Raw genomic sequence first — 5,874 nt, 5'->3', positions numbered from 1 at the left:
CCCACCTTGGTATTGGGCATAAATTTAAGTTTGATACTTCTATCCCTTCTTGAGAGAAAGGAATCTTAACAGGCGAACAATAAAGCGATCCTATAAGTGTTCCGTTGTAAGAGACGTGCACTTAAGTGGTGTTTATGGAATGAGTGGATCCCTAAGCTATATCCAAATGGCTAAAAGAGCCAGACGCAAATGAATATGCTATTTGACATTAAAATCAAAGTAAAGATTGGGTCGCCACCAACTCTAGCCACACGACAAACAGCAAGTTCGACTGAGTTGGAAAACTAATTAATTTAGTCATAAGAAAAAACTCATAAAAGAACATTCATTGTAATGTCACTCATAAAAAATGGGATGTAATTATTAATATGATCCAGGGATTATTCACATGACCAAACAGTAAAATAAAGTAAAAAGTGTGTGAACACTGTGAATAAGAGCAGCTTGCAGCAACATTCCTGAGAACAAGATATATCCTAAAGAATGCGTTTTAAATAAAAAGGGAAGTATAGTTATTGGACCTGTGCACATGGAAACTCTTTGGATGGGCTAACAAGGAAACTACAAGGTAAATGGTGTAGGTAAAGGAGACGTAACATCGGTTCACTGGATAAGACTTGAAACAAAATTATTTATTTCTTAAGACATTGATATAAAACATCTATATAACTGCTGTTGCCTGGTAACTATGTACTATCGCTTGTGAAGCGCTATACGATGCACAACAGAGTCTCATAATTTAGAATCGCGGTCGTAATTAGAGGGGGACGGGAAAGCTTTAATACTCGGATTCAGATCCACATTCAGTCAAAGAACAGCAAGGACGCCCCCAAAACCGACATGCAACGAAGCTAGGAGGTTTGTTCCGCTGTGTTGAGAAATGATTAAATAAAAGAGTAAATCTGAACATCACAGTTGCATTTAACGTTGAACCTCGGTAGGGAGAAACAGTCTCAATGAGGCTTACGCACTTAACATGAAATCACAAACCCCAAATGCAATTGTATAATCCGGACAGGATATATTTAATATTCGAAAATCAGAGCAATAAGTAAGCTCGAGGACAGAGGCAGGGGGCCACAGCAAAGTTAGGCTCATAGTTAACTTGTGTGCCCACGACGCTCGCGGAGACACAATTTATACGTACTGTGGCCAAATTTTAGCAACGTTAAACCACGCAGCCACCAACAATTAACACTTTACAGAGGACACTTTTGAATAGATAAAGGGTAATGGCAGAGGGCCAACAAACTCTAACATTCACCCACGTGGATGGTTTCCAATGGACATATAGTAATGAAACAAAATTTACAAAGAGGCAAAAATTATCAAGATTTGGAAAAACTTAGAATGTATACACACGCAGTCGCAGGCACACAAACATTCGCACTGAAAATGGCTCTGAGCACTATGGGACTTAACTTCTGAGGCCATGAGTCCCCTAGAACTTAGAACTACTTAAACCTAACTAACCTAAGGACATCACACACATCCATGCCCGAGGCAGGATTCGAACCTGCGACCGTAGCGGTCGCGCGGTTCCAGACTGTAGCGCCTAGAACCAGCACATTCGCACTGAACCGAGGGCGCACTTGCTACGTGAGATAAAAAAACTCACCCTTCTTCGAAGAGACCTCGGCAGCGGACCCTCGAAGAGCTGGAACCAGAATGACCACCTCACACTAGAACATCTCCCACACAACCCCGTGGCCAGGAAAACCCAGAGATGTGGCTTCCGCCACCTACCGAACACCAGTAACTTTCACACAAAGGGGTCAAACCTCTTTGCCAACCTGAAGACTGCAAGGGTTGGCCATTCTGTAAGACTACCGCTGATTCTCTGCAGCAGATTAAACCATCGTACAGCAAAATGGAACACACCCACATCCATTCACTCACGCATTCCAAAGAGTTTTCGAATAGGAGAACTAGGTATAAACATTTTATGGAATCATAGTCGTGAGTTGGGTTACAGATAAAAATATGGAAGACATATAATGGCGTTATAGACGCATTTGCAAGTCTGAAAAGAACCAACATAACAACCATATGATGCTTGCAAATCACAACCATATGATGCTTGCAAATCACAGAAAGGGAATAGGCTACGGCTAGATTAAATCATAGCTCAGTCCTCTCTGGTACGAAGTTTAGCAACGAGAACACCCGAATTGTTCTGTAGGATGCAATGTGAACTGGAAAGCAAATAAAATGATAATGAAAGGGGACTATAGGACCCTGTCACCGTTTTCATCGAATGAGGTAGGGAACCCTAAAAATGAGTAATAGTGTGGGTAAGAGATGTTAGCTGAGGAAAAGGAACAAGAGACGCTACTGAACTGATTAGAATCGTAGGAGAAAGATATATCGAGAAAAATGGAGAAATTTATGCTGTTTTTATTGACGTGTAAAAAGAGTGCATTGGAACAAGGTGCGGGGTATTTTGAAGAGAAAAGAATAGATTGGAAGGAAAGACGGTTGGTACACAGTAGTTTCAACAGAAAGTGAGAACAAGGATTGGAAATGAAATGTCGGGAGAAAGCAGCACTGGGATGGGCGTTGGAGAAGGTTGTTGCCTCTCCCCTCTGTGGTTCAGTTTATAGCTGGAAGAGGTTATTGTGAAAGGATTAGATAGGAAAAGAGCCATATGTAGTGGTAAGAAGAGAACATAATGCGTAAGGTTTGCTGATGAGCTGATGACACTGTATTAGTGACAGAAAGTAAACAAACCGTAATAGAATACCGAGAGGTCTGAATTAAGCTTGTGTGGAATATGATAGGAGAATCAGTAGAGCAAGAACAAGAAAACAAAGAATATGGTGATCGGCACAGGAAGGAGACTGGTGAATACTAAGAGAGGACATATTATTATTACAGCAAATTTTTTATTATGCTGTAGAATTGTACCATGATGTAAAAGATCGCTTTAGCTGTATGATAACGCAACTGCCTTGCCGCTGTGGTAACACCGGTTCCCGTCAGATCACCGAAGTTAAGCGCTGTCGGGCTGGGCTAGCACTTGGATGGGAGACCATCCGAGCTGCCGAGTGCTGTTGGCAAGTGGCGTGCAGTCAGCCCTTTTGAGACAGACAGAGGAGCTACTTGATTGAGAAGTGGTCGCTCCGGGCTCTGAAACTGACATACAACTGGGAGAGCGGTGTACTGACCACATGCCCCTCCATATCCGCATCCAGTGACGCATATGGGCTCAGGATGACACGGCGGCCGGTCGGTACTGTTGGGCTTTCATGGCCTGTTCGGGAGGAGTTTAGATATTTTTTTTCTGTATGATAATTCTGTATTTATGATCCAACTAGTTTCCCAGCATTAGAGCCACATCTTCACGGACATATTTATTTCATAATTTATTTCAAACGATAACTACAGGGTGGGGTAAATAAAAGAGGCCCGAACGAGTGGATACGATTGGACCTGAATGTATGCAAGCAACCGCACTCCGCACTACGTGTACGCCCGCCGCGTGATCCGCACCGGTTCAGAGCGTAGTGAGGGCTGTGTCAGTGTGAGTGAAGGAGACGATGGTGCTCACAGTGGAGCAGTGGGTGTTCATTGTGAAAGTTGCATGACAACAGAGTCGTGGAAACGGTGTGGTCAGCTGCGTGCTGAGAAATTTAAAAGGCGTGAAAGTGCCACCAAAGAGTGCCACGTAACACTTAGTCATAAAATGGCGTCATACAGGATCTGTTTCGAGCAAGTCGCAAAACATTCCGAAACGTGCCCGCTCACCAGAAAATGTAACTGCAGTTCGTCAGAAAATACTTCAGCGTCCTACCAAATGAACCCAATCCTCGTAGCAGGAGACCGGCATATCATGCCGATCTCGTTGACGAATACTCCACGTGGACCCGCACTAGCATCCCTACCGAGCGTCTGTTGCTCATGCATTACAACCACCAGATGCGCCTCAGAGCCTCCACTTTTGTAAGTGGCTGTTCACTGGTATAACAATGAATGGCTTGGATATGGATCTGTTCTTTATGTCTGATTAACCCTGGTTTCAGCTGGGTGGTTGTGTCAGCTCAAAGAATCACAGATTCTGGGCAGCAGATAATCCGCATAACTTCACGAAACACTGTTGCATGAACAGAAGGTTGGGGTTTGATGTGCAGTGTCTGTACGCCGCATTATTAGTCCCATCTTCTTTCATCAGACGATGACTTTTGCGGTTACATCGCCAACATTTTGAAACCATTTGTGGCAGCATTAATGGAAGAGGGAAAGACCTACAGCTAGTTCCAACAGGATGGAGCAACTGCCAGTATAGCCGGCCGAACCTTGGACCAAATTTATACAATCGTCACACCTGGCTAGAGTTGTTAGCAGAAGTCAGTCTGGGCGCGGCCTTAGCTGGTCACCCAAATAACCTGATATGTCAGTGTGCGATTACTATGGGGAGGTCTCAATTCTATGATGTATTGCAATAACCTTCGTAGTCTTCAAGAACTGTAGCAGAACATGTTGGTTGAGATTGCTGCCATTTCAGCAGTCCAGCTTCGATCCGCCTTCAGCAGCTTGATGACAAGCTAAGAGATGAATGGTCGTTACTTTCAGCATCTGCAGTAGTCAGGTTAGTACTTATCTGTTCTCCGGGCTGCTTTTATTTGCCCCATTGCTGTATACATAGTTCCACGTAGTCAGCGCGTACACAACTTTCACACTAGAGAGCGCCCTGCTAAGCACAACAGCGCAGGCGCAGCGCTCGTCCGTCTCCGCACTATGAGATGGCGCTGCCATAGAGACGGACCAAATTCTGCTTCCGCCAATCTGCGTATTAACATGTAACGCAGCCAATGAGATTGCTGCTTACATAGAACCTTTTCACCCCGCAGATCACACTCGCGCAATGATACATGAACGCGCGAGGTATTATAAGGAGTGTAAAGACCTCCAATTAGTCAGTCTGCATTTATCTGCACCAGTCTGCATTAGTCTGTACCAGTCTGTACGAGTTCTAGTATATTTGTCTATACCAGTCTATAGTCAAGTTTCAGTCTGCGCCCAATAAGATTACCATATTCCTGTACATAGCCATGAAGATAAATGTATAGACACTTTCGTCATGTATCAGAGATATGTGTGAGAATAAGATTAACGTACCAATACCAAAGGAACTTCAGATTGTGAATTGTAAGTAGCATCCAGAACCAAGTTAAGTAATTTTTATGCTTGTTATTATTTTAATAAATGTGTGTGAAAATTAATCAAGTTCTGTTTAAAGTTGGTCACTGTCAATCTGCTACTCTAAGCGTGCAAGTGGCATTTCTATCGTCTGACCTAACAGCAGAAGATAAACACGCCACGATAAGACCACGAGACATATTGCTGACACTCGCCTACTTCGTTAGAGCGACACGTCAAATAAGCTGATAATGTGTGTACTGAAGGCCTTACAGTACGCACACCACACCCACCCTGTGGGAGACAACCCAACACTCTCTGTCCAGTTGGAATAAAAATGTTCCAAGGTCGAGACACCAACCTCTCGACGGTTGAACTTCTTTATCGCAGTTGGACAAAGAATATGTAGTCATCTACTGGTTATCATTTGAAAAAAATTATGAAACTAACATGTGTCCCTCAGGATGTGGCTCCATCGCCACGGAACTAGTTGGATCATAAGTAAAGATTTATCATACAGCTGAAGCGGTCTCCTTTTCATCATAGTATGTTATTATTAGCAACGTGAGTGTTTTTAAGTATCTAGGAAGTACGATATCATCACGAGGAGAAAACTCACATAGCGAAGGAGACATCAATAGAGAGAGGAGATTATTATGTGGCAAAGTACATAAGGATCTGAGGAAATTGTAACCTCTCCGCAATTATTTTAATAAATAAAAATGGTGAAAATGG

At 43.3% G+C, this 5,874-nt stretch overlaps 1 pseudogene; it reads left to right on the top strand.

Moving 5' to 3' along the window:
• Positions 1 to 2,941: 2,941 nt before the first annotated feature.
• LOC126199781 (5S ribosomal RNA) lies at positions 2,942 to 3,059 on the top strand (annotated as a pseudogene).
• Positions 3,060 to 5,874: the final 2,815 nt, after the last annotated feature.

Source organism: Schistocerca nitens, chromosome 8, assembly GCF_023898315.1.
Source record: "Schistocerca nitens isolate TAMUIC-IGC-003100 chromosome 8, iqSchNite1.1, whole genome shotgun sequence".
NCBI classification, from domain to species: Eukaryota; Metazoa; Arthropoda; class Insecta; order Orthoptera; family Acrididae; genus Schistocerca; species Schistocerca nitens.
This window is presented reverse-complemented; position numbering and strand designations above follow the sequence as displayed.